This window comes from Bombyx mandarina, chromosome 17, assembly GCF_030267445.1.
Source record: "Bombyx mandarina strain Sakado chromosome 17, ASM3026744v2".
In the NCBI taxonomy this organism is placed as follows: Eukaryota; Metazoa; Arthropoda; class Insecta; order Lepidoptera; family Bombycidae; genus Bombyx; species Bombyx mandarina.
In genome coordinates, this window is record NC_143223.1 from 13175743 (window position 1) to 13188031 (window position 12289).

Sequence of the window (12289 nt, forward strand, 5' to 3'; positions counted from 1 at the left end):
AAGTGACCTAATATTATTTTAATTTGACGTTTTGAAGTGGTTGCAAAAATCAGGTTCGTAGACTTTCTTAAATAGTGTTATTTAAATAGTTTCAAATATACTATTTACTACTAAGCGCAGGACTAACGAGTAGCTCTATCACTCTCTAAAGCGAATGCTAGAAGAGGATCGACATTACGTCATGCTTCTAGCTGTTTGTTACAAAATGTTAGGCGTTGAGTAAAATTTAGAACGGGTCGAAAACTTACCGGAACGCTATAGAAGCTCAATATGCGCTCGGCTTTAATTGTGACAATCAGTTAAACATATCACTTAGATAACAACACCACACTGCATCTCGTAACGTCATGTCGAATCGGAGAATTTTGCGACGTCTTTGTCTGTACAAACAAAGCATCATTATATGTAAGTAAGTCATCGTGACCTAAAAGATAAGACGCCTGGCGAATTCGTATCAATGCGACTGTGCCGATGTTCGGATCCCACAGACAGACACCAGATTTTGTGTTTTTAGTTTTGTTAATATGAATATTATAATTATAAGTATAACAAAAACTATTTTAACTTTGGAATAGAAATTGAACTTGATATTTACAAAATTGAATTTGAAGTTAAAAACTTATATTTAAAATGAAGATAAGTTTATTTTCCGTAATTACCCAATACGCATCACCAATGCGTTTCACGTATATTATGCAATGTAAACCTATTGGATCCGATCGAAAAATCTCTCGTCTCAAAAGTCCACGCGCACATTGACATCACAATAAAATTCGAATATTTTAAATTCGATAAAAAATATTATTAAGAATCGATTTCGTGTATAGATTAAGTTATCGTAAACGAAATTGTCGCCCGTACTCAGTGACAGTGTTAGCTAATCGTGGATGTGTTGCCAACGATTATAAGAGACGCAATGTGCATTTCACTTGACTGTATAAATCTGTAATCTCTATATACCTAGTCAGGTCATAAATTCTGTCACATGCTTAATGTAAAATAATTGAAACAAGTTTATTCATTATGTAACCATTCATATACCAAAATGAACTTAACAAAACATAGTTTCTTATGACACTAAAGTTTATTCAAAATGACCTCCGTGATTTTGAATACAGGCCTTCAATCTGCGCGGCCAGTCGTCTATCGCAGCAGGAACGAGGTCCATGTCAATATCGGCGGCTGCCTTAATTAAGGATGTCTTGAGTGACTCCAAATTGGGATGAGGCTTTGAGCACGCCTTTTCCTCCAAGTGTTGCCATATCTTGTAATCTAACGGATTCAAATCTGGACTGGAGGAGGGCCAGTCTTCGTGCCGGATGAAGTCGATTTCACGCGCCGCCAGCCAGTCTTGTGTGCTCTTCGCTCTATGAGCTGGCGCCGAATCTTGTTGGAATACCCAGTGCCTGTTATTGAACATGGTATGAGAAACAGGTTCCACAAGGTTCGTCAGGACTGTATTTTGATACACAACTGCATTCGTTTTTACACCTTTCTCACAAAAATGTACCTCTGTTAAGCCCCAATAAGAAACTCCCAACTATACCATGAGCGAGGATGGAAAATGACCTCGTTGGACACGCGGAATACGGTTGCTCGCGTCTTCACTACTGTGTGCGTACACCTTATCATTTTGTTTGTTGTAGCTCTCTTCTACGGTAAAAATTTTTTCATCCGAAAAAAGAATTTCCCGATATTTTTTTCCCGCGTACCGCTTCAACAAAGCGCGGCATCTCTTCAGTCTCAGGTCCATTAGACGAGCATTCAAACGATGTCCTGTTTTTCTTCGATATGCCCGAAGCCCTAAGTCTTCATTTAACACCCTTTTCACCGTGGTTCTGCTTAACCCCATCTGAAGGGCCAACAGTTTCTGCTTACGTTTGGGATTTCTTTGAATTCGCGCCTTCACAGCTTTTATCACTGCTGCAGTCCTAACAGACCGAGGGCGACCACTTCTTGACCTGTCATCTACACTAGAGTCTTCATTGTATCATTTGATGGTACGATAAACGAATCTTTTGGTTATATTCAAATTTTTCAGTATGTTAAAAATTTGAATTGGCGCGTAACCGCAACTATGCAACGCAATAACTGCAACACGGTCTTCTTTAAGCGTCCACTCCATATTTAAAAATGAGTAAAATTCTAAAAGTATACATTTTTATTTTCATGAACAATTCGAAATTCGAATTCAATAAACTTTTTTGTGGCCAGCATTCTAAAAGAAAAGTTTTTACTGTGTGACAATACTTATGACCTGACTAGGTATAATAATGAATTGCTGTTCGTTAGTCTCGATAAAACTCTAGAACGGCAGGACCGATTTGGCTAATTTTGGTCTTGAATTATTTGTGGAAGTCCAGAGAAGTTTTAAAAGGTAGATAAATATGAAAATGGTTGGAATTAAATAAAAATAACGATTTTGTTTTTCCTTTGATGTGTCCCCCGTTCTTTACCGATTGAGCTACTACAAAGTCTGCCGGGTCAGCTATAATTGTATAAAAATTAGCTATGAATCGGTAATCCATAGTTGAGTTTTTTATAAAATCTTATAAATGGGAAAGTGTGTTTCTGTTTGTCCTTCATTCATGCCGTAACAACAAAACACGGATGGACGTGATTTTTTAATTTTTAATATCGTACCTTTTTATTTCGAAGTAACATTTCATTTCCACGGCACTGACACTTTTCCATGACGATACGAACGAAGCTGCCGGTAACCCCTAGTATCAATATAAATTCATTGTTTTCCAATCAAAATATTATATAAAGGTACCGTATCGCTGACTGGCATTAAAAATGCTAATACAACTTAAATAACTTTACAAAGATTAGTACAGACGGCTTAATGTGGAAGGATATAGAGGAAGAGGTGGACTTAAGAGGAAATGGATTGATTGCGTGAAAGGACGATATGTGTAAGAGGGGCGTGAGCGAAGAAATGGTATATGATAGAGGAGTATGGAAGGGGAAAACATGTTGCACCGACTCCAGGTAACTGGGAGAAGGGCAGGATAATGGTGATGATGATATATAACTATACAATATAATAGTGAGACGAATATATTCGGTATTATATAAGTCGTCGTGGCCTAAAAGATAAGACGTCCGATGCATTGGTATGTAGCGATGCAACAGTGTTCGAATCTCGCAAACGGGTACCAATTTTTCTAATGAAATATGCACTCAACAAATGTTCACGATTGACTTCCACGGTGAAGGAATAACATCGTGTAAACATCAAACCCGCAAAATTATAATTTGCGTAATTACTGGTGGTAGGACCTCTTGTGAGTCCGCACGGGTAGGTCCACCACCCTGCCATTTTCTGTCGTGAAGCAGTAATGCGTTTCGGTTTGAAGGGTGGGGCAGCCGTTGTAACTAACTATATCTCAACCTTAGAACTTATATCTCAAGGTGGGTGGCGCATTTACGTTGTAGCTGTCTATGGGCTCCAGTAACCACTTAACACGAGGTGGGCTGTGAGCTCGTCCACCCATCTAAGCAACAAAAAAAAAATTACACTCATAATAGGTTTTTGCGTAGTCCAGCCCGAATTTACAATTACATAATCTGAATATAATTAAAACCGAAGCGCGCGCTATTGGATTTAATGTCGCATTTCCGGTAGTAAGTTATAGGCTCATAAAAAATATACCAGTTTTTGAGTGTCGTCGTAAGCTTTGAAATATATTATTATGTACACATTGAATCGGTGGTGCAGTAATTAACGGCTTTGACTATTCCACTGAGTGTCGTGAGTTCGATTCTTTTATTTTGGGGTTTTCTCTTTGTCTGATTTATTATCTATATATGTACATATTTAAACATATGTAAGTATGTTTATCAGTCTCTGATACGTACCCATAACATAGGGAATCCTAAATTGGGACCGGATGACCGTGAATGATATGTTCGCAGTATTATTATGCAAGTTTCATCGCCTTGAGCGACTATTTTGGCCTCACGTAGACTGGTGACCGAACTCTCGGGGCTCATCCTGAAAGACCTTGCCTAACATCTGACCCATAGATCCGGCCAGAAACTCAGTGAGCTGTATCAATAGGTAACTAACTCCCAAACACTAGCACTCTCTTTTGTCTATGTATGAACATACATCTGTTTCTACTTTCAGTTCATAAAGTACATTTGGATTCGATAGAAATCTTCCATTGTACAATGATAAATACATTATAATCTATTTTACTTATGAAATTAGTTAATAATTCTGTGATGTTCAACCTTTCTATTTGTGCTGATTCGCTTATAAAATTTTACAGTGAAATTATAATTATGTTGAAAGTTATGTAATGTATTTGAATTTTCTTTGATTTATATGAGGTGACGTGGTTTTGTTTGTTTTTTGTTTTTTAGTTCCTTTGTTTTTTTAATTTGTCATATACTTAGATACCTTTTTGCATTTATTTCGTGAACTTCAATTCGGTTATATTGATTCCGTTGACCCATAGTCACAATTTTGAGAAACACCAAGACAAATCAAACGATGCTTACGGAATATAATATCTCTGTCGTTACGCTTTTGCAAGAGACACTGCTTAGAAAAAACCTAATTTCAAATCAAGTAGTGGTTTAGCTGATAATTAAAATAAACACGTTATTGTTTACGACATCATCGCCATTAAAGTATGGGCGTGGGAGAAAGATAGCATATTAATCGCTAGAACATTTACAACAAAATTATGGTACGGTTTTTTTCGAAAACAGAAAAAAACTCGAAGCTTACGTAGAAGAAAAATGCATGAAATAAGTCATGGAAGATTTCGATTGTTTCTAAAAATACAGATTAAGAAACCGAGCTAATATATTAACAATTAAATAAACCCTAGAAATTAGTGATGGTATAATGCACGTCTAATTAGCAATTCAATTAAGTTAGTAAGAACACCTATACTGTTATTTAGTGGTTACGTTGTGTTGAACCGCGTTCCGTGACGAACGCAATTGTTTCACGATTATTTTATCTCTATTTACTCATACATGTGTTTAGACCAGAAGCTTTTAGGTGTATTTTCTGCAAAAATTGCTACTGTACGTACGCGTGTAATTTTTTTTTGTCTATTCTTGAAGATCCCGATTACTAATTTGTAACTTTAATGAAAGTTATTAAATAGATCATATCCTAAATTATTACCGAATATTTCTCATTATTCTTTATCCCATAATTTCGATGAAGCTAAATATGCACTTATAAAAATGGACACATTGCTTTTTTTTGTAGATAAAGAATTGCTTGAGCCAGTCATTGTTATATCACAAGAAAAATCTTAATATAATAATTCGTATAGTAAAATTATCACTTTAGCAACCCTTATCTCTTGTATCCATTATTATTCAAATAACTCTCAAAGTTTTTCAATAGTCAACATACAGATACCAATTTTATTAATGAAACCTTCCATACACACTTCGTTATGACTATCGCTTAACCCAAAAATACACTCATTGCTGTGAAGTATCAAATCGATCGGATAAATAACGTCCAAACGTGTAGATAAGGTACAAAAAAGTCCACACAACAATTAAATGTATATAAATTAAATTTGTTTTTTTTTTACATCGACCGAAAGTTCCAGAACTGTCAACGTCAATTTCAAATCTTTAAAATAAATGATAAGGTACAAAAAAGTCCACACAAGAATTAAATGTATATAAATTAAATTTGTTTTTTTTTTACATCGACCGAAAGTTCCAGAACTGACAACGTCAGTTTCAAAAATCTTTAAAATAAATAGTTTCGCATCTAATCGCTTTAATGAACTTATTTGAAGTCATTCTTGCCTTCCTAGAGCGTGGTGCTTCGTAATGAACTAGTCCTGTTTGTTTTATTACACGATTACAATTGAATAACTTCACATAACTGTTATTTAACGCCCTAATGCACTGTATATTACGTTATAAATGTTAGATAACCTCGAAACCAAAAACTGGACTCGTCGATTTCCTTCGTTTTAAATCAAACAATACTCGAATGATAAACAATATATAAAAATTACGTATATGTTGATTGTGTTTGGAATATTGGCTACATGGGTTATAGAGTGAATTTAAATTTGGTCACATTAAAAATGCTTTGCTTAGTGAAATTTAAAGCAGCGAGAATGTTGAACTCAGAATTAAAAGTGATAAAATAAATTCTGATATGTTTATTACTTTGTCTTCACAAACTTTATGGTGTGTTATTAATTAGGTATTATATAAATATATATACTTGCTGTTACCCGCAGCTTCGCCAGCATGGTCAAGCAAAAGCATCAATCAAAAGAAAATTATACAGTATCCATCAGGATGAGATAATTTCAGAAATTAAAGTTAGTATATATCACTTAAAGACCTAAATCTATTATATTATTTAAAAAAAAATCATGTTCATCCTTTGCTTCCGCGTGAAAGAAAGACAAACAAACAAACACATTTATAATATTAGTATAGTATGGACATATACGAGTAACACGTTATATTTTTCACTAACGCTTCACTTTTCTAATTCACTTATTTCGTAATAAAGGGGTTCGATGATGTTGTGTAAACAAGTTTGTTGAGTTAAATTTAAATTCCCAGAAACTAAACCGACTAAAAAGGGGAAGGTACTCACAAATGATTGCTTTCTATATTTTGTGGTCTTCTGTCCCCGGGGCACTGTTCTGGATGCTGGAGTTTAAGATACACGGACACACGCACAAGTTGAATCGCAAAGTTTGCGAAAAACAGTATTTTTGAATTAAAAGACTTTTTTAATTTTGCGCGCGCGCGGTTCGAAAGCGTCGACTGTAGTTCTTTTCTTCGCCCGCTAGGAGGCGCGTTACATTTCTTCATTATGCCGATAGATGGCGTGGATTAGGAAAAGGGAACTTTAGTCGGTTTCCTAACATTTCCCCCCACCGAAATCAACAATGATTTCAAAATAGGTAAACACAAAATAACGTTATTATATCTAGAATGTTAACCTATATGAATGGGCTTTGCAAATTATGTAATTTTGCTTGAAACATATAATCATAAAATAAAAAATAAAATAAAAAAAACTAATATTAACGATTAGCCTTTGAGCGAAATGGACTGTATATATAAATTTAAATGAAATAGATATGTAGTTGTAATATAAAATTAATGAAATGAATTAAATAGATTTATAATAAGTTATTCATCCTACTCTTTAGGGAGAGGACTCAGTTTTGTGACAGGGCGCTTTAGCTTCGAATTTTGCGTCCGAACCGTAACAACGCGAACCCTCCCATCAAGTCCGGGATGAACCTGTTCTACACGTCCTAAGCTCCATTGTTGACAAGGGGCATTATCATTGTGAATCAGTACCAGGTCATTTATAGATAGATTAGGAGCATCAACGTACCACTTTTGACGTTGCTGCAATGTATGCAAGTATTCTAGTTTCCAACGACGCCAAAAATGCAATGTGGCTTGTTTAATACATTGCCAACGCGTTAAATTATTAGTAGATACATCAGAGATATCATAACTTGGAGCCGAAACCAATTGACGACCAACTAAAAAATGTCCCGGTGTCAGGACATCGAATTCACTAGGATCGGTAGATAAACTGCACAGAGGGCGCGAGTTTAAAATCGCTTCTATGTTAGAAAATAAGGTAGATAATTCTTCGAACGATAAAGCGCGTGTACCTACTACGCGTTTTAAGTGGTATTTAGCCGATTTGATTCCAGCTTCGAAAATCCCACCAAAATGACTACCAGTTGGAGGATTATATTTCCACGTTACTTTTCTAATGGTGAACTGATCAGTCAAGTGATTTTGATTTGAAGTATAAAATTGATATATTTCAATTAGGTGTCTGCCAGCGGCAACAAAATTTTTGCCATTGTCAGAATAGACCGTATGTGGCAGTCCGCGTCGAGCCGTAAACCGATCGAACGAAGCCAAGAAGCATTCAGTAGTCAACGCCGAGAGTACTTCAAGATGTACTGCACGTGTTGAGTAACAAATAAATAAGCATAAATAGGCTTTTGATATTTTCGCATTACGCCTATTTGATTCCTTTGTATAAAATGGACCTCCTATATCAACACCGACAGTATGTTGGAAGGGATAAATATCGGACTCTAAACGACACTTTGGTAATGAGGCCATTTTAGGTTGATTAATAGTGGGCCTATTCTTAAAGCACGTAACACACTTAGAAAGGCGCGATCGTATCACACACCTAGCGGCTATAATCCAATATTTTTGAGCTAATATGTTTTGAAGAGATCTAGGCCCGGTGTGTAAATAGACCTTGTGATAGTAATCTATCAAAATATTTGTAAAATGCGATTTTTTGGGCAAAATCAAGGGATGACGTTGAGTAAATGGCAAATCCGCGTGTGAAAGCCTACCCCCCACCATGAGGAGACCACGGCTATCAATGAACGGGTCGAGTTTCCGTAGGCTTTGCGAGCATCGATTTTCCTTTTTATTGATTTAATGTCATCCTCAAAATATTTTAATTGAACAATTTGAATAATTTTATCGTGTGATTTATTTATTTCAGAAGTAAGTAAGGAACCCTTTACTCTATTAGCAACAGAAGCTTTGCAATTATTTATAAATCTGTAACACCAGGCGAATATACGCAGTACCTTGTTAAAGTTTGAAAATTTAAGTATTATTGAATAAAAGTCCGTATTCACATTTGACGTTTCACTAAGTAAAGTGTTTTCTTTAAGAGGTTTGAGTTCCAATGGTTCACCTTTGAACTCTGTTATCGATCTGACAGGCCACGTATGCGGTGGCTCGTATAGCCATCGAGGGCCACGGAACCACTGATCTGCGATCAGCAGCAAATCGGCTGGCGTGGCGCCGCGAGAGCACACATCGGCGGGGTTGTCAGTGCCATTCACGTGAAACCATTGTACCTCTGTCGAGCTTTCATTAATTTTAGCGACACGATTGGCGACGAAAGTTTTTAGTTTGAACGCAGGTGTATTTATCCATGTTAATGCAACTGAACTGTCAGTAAAAGCTAGTACCTCACCAATTTCTACTTCCTTGGCCAAAATATCGATTACGTACCGTAAAGTTTTTGACAATAAGTGAGCAGCCATTAATTCAAGACGTGGAATTGATACTGTTTTTAAGGGCGCGACCTTAGATTTCGATAACAGTAAGCTAACGTTAACGTTACCTTGCACGTCTTGACTGCGAATATACACGACGGCGGCGAATCCAGCCGTTGACGCGTCACAAAACCCTACCACTTGAGAGACCGTATGGTTTTGGACAAAGACATGCCGGTCGTGTTTTAGTTTCGATAAAAACGGTATTTGAGATGAAAACATTGACCATTCATCGAGTAACAACTTTGGAAGAGTGTCGTCCCACCCTAATTGAGCGCACCATAATTTTTGCATAAAATTCTTAGCAAGAAAAATACACGGGGCTACGTAACCCAAGGGATCATACAATTTAGCTATTTGTGAAAGTACTGAGCGTTTCGTAATATTATCTACCGTATGTGTAGTACGAAAAGAAAATGCGTCTTCTTTAGGCAACCAGTGTAGACCGAGAATTTTGATAGACATAGTTTTACCGTCGTCGAATTGCACTGGGGGCTCAACTTGATCACTAGGCAGTTCTTTAAGTAATTGATCGCTATTACTTGACCACTTGCGTAATTCGAATCCACCAAGCCTTAGTAATTCGACCAATTGCCGCTGAATCTTAAGAGCCTCTTCCAAGTTATCCACAGACCAAATTAAATCGTCCACAAAAAATCCTTCGCGCAGAGCACGAGAAGCCTCTAGGAAGCGGGCGCCTTCGTCCGCGGCTAGCTGCTGTAGCGTGCGTATCGCTAGAAACGGGCTACTCGCTACACCATACGTCACGGTGCACAGCTCGTACACTTTAATGGGCTCACTGGGCGAGTCGCGCCACAAAATGTGTTGATATTTACGTTGGGACTCATCAATTAAAATACAACGGTACATTTTAGATATGTCACCGCATAAGGAAATCTTACGTAACCGAAAACGTATCAAAAGTTCCACGAGATCAGCCTGCAACTTCGGGCCCGTGTATAAAACAGAATTTAAAGATTTATTATTTGAGGTTTGACAAGACGCGTCGAAAACTACACGGAGACGAGTACTACTGCTGTCAGGCTTATGTACGCAGTGGTGGGGAATGACGTACCCTGATTCCACTTCTGATACCTCGCCGACACAAATCATATGACCGAGCGAAGCGTACTCATCCATAAATTTTTTATATTCCTTCCGTAGGTCTGGTAAACGCGACAGTTTACGTTCTAAATTTTGATATCTTTTTATCGCAATTTGCCTTGAGTTTCCCAGTTCAGAGTCAGGCTTAAACGGGTATTTAACAATGTATCGACCTGTACTATCACGCTTATAATCATTTACAAACATCTGTTCAGTGATGACGTCATCCGGGTTTTTGGGCAAATCAGCGACCAAGCTTTCTGTTTCCCAAAACGATTTAATTAAGTCATCGACTTTTGATTCGCTGCTTAACATGCACATTGATACATTTCTAGTGTTACTCGTATTATTGCAAGACAGCTGACCCGTAATTACGTAACCAAATACACTACTTAACGCCAACGGTAATCCTTGCCGCGACGGACTATACCTTCCACCGTCATAAATAAACGGAAATACGTCGCTGCCGAGCAACATGTCGATGCGACTCGAACGATAGAAAGTAGGGTCAGCCAACAACAAGTTTTTATATTCGAGTTTTAAATTTTCTGTAAAGTTAACCGAAGGCATATCACCAGAAATTTTTGAAACCACAACCGTTTTTAAATTGAATATCGGATTATCGGACGTGGTTGGTTTGATTTTGCATAAAACCATGCCGTGATCACGAACTACCGCTCCGCCTAAACCTATCAGTTGTGTGTTACACTTTTGGCGTGGGAGTCCTAGTCGTTGTGCACAATCATTCGTCAAAAAACTAGATTGGGATCCACTGTCAATTACTACTCGTACGGGTTGATATTTGCCTAAACCGTCCAATACGTGTATAATCGCAGTGCCCAACATGACTGTGGATCCAGTCGAACACGTCAACGAGACTTGATCTTCGTTATTATTCTTAAAATTGTCGTTGCAAGAATTATTAAAATCCGAATTAATTGTACTTGTTTTAGAATCAACATGCAACGTGTGGTGATGCCTGTTTTTACACACCGTACATGTTATCTTCGACGGGCACTCATTAGACGCGTGACCTTGACGGAGACAGTTCTCGCACAAATGCAACTCTTTAATTTTATCAATGCGCTGTACAGGTGTTAGTGCGATATACTCGAAACATTTATAAATAGAATGAAAGGGTTTATTGCAGTACAAACATCTCTTTTTTGCGTAATCAGCCTTATCAGCGCTCGTACTACTTGCTAAACAAGTTTTTAAATTTGTATTTTTAGGGGTAGGCTTACTAATGGATTTATTTTGAATCGAAGGAGTAAAAGTTTTACTAGTACTGGGCTTCGATAAAGTACTTGTGTTCATTGACATTTCCAATATTCGGGTCTGGTTTGTGACAAAATCGATCAATGTTTTGATAACAGGTATTTCGTTTGTACCTATTTTTTGTTCGAATTCACGCCTTGAAACTTGGTCTAAATTACGCAATCCGATATAACACAAAATAAATCCCGCTAAATTATCAATTTCTAATAACTCAAGGGCTTGGACACACTCTTGAAACGTTTCCAAAAAGGAATTTAATCCGTTCACGGATTCGTTAGACAACGGCTTGAACGCAAACAACTTATCCATATAGCGGGTAGCTATGGCACGCTTATTTTCGTATCTGTCACATAAGCTAGTCCATACTATATTATAATTGTCGTTTGATATCGGCAGACTTTTAACAATTTGAAGCGCAGGGCCAGTTACGACTGACAATAGGTAATAGAATTTATCAATATTACCTAAACTTGTATTGGTATGAATTAAGCTGGAAAAAGTATCACGAAATGTGATCCAATTTTCTAATCTACCGTCGAAATGAACCAATTCGATTTTAGGCAAACGAGGCTGAGCGCCGCGCTCCGATGCGCCTTTGTTTTCCTGTTTCGATGACTTCGAACGCGAATCATGTTCTTGAAAAATACGTAAAATCTCAAAATAGAGGTCATCAAGGGCATGCACCTCTTGGTTACCGATGATATAATTAGGGTCATTTTTTAACTCCAAAACTGAAATCTCATCAACAATTTTTTCGAAAGATTCCCTAGTGGACTCGAGGTCACTGACCCGCACAGACAAATTACTAAATTCTGCTG

The 12289-nt window shown here is 37.2% G+C and overlaps 1 protein-coding gene across 1 annotated transcript in view; it reads left to right on the forward strand.

Annotated features, from left to right (window-relative positions):
• Positions 1–12289, forward strand: part of Myo10A (unconventional myosin 10A) — a 138836-nt gene that overhangs the window by 69535 nt on the left and 57012 nt on the right. The window lies entirely within an intron of this gene.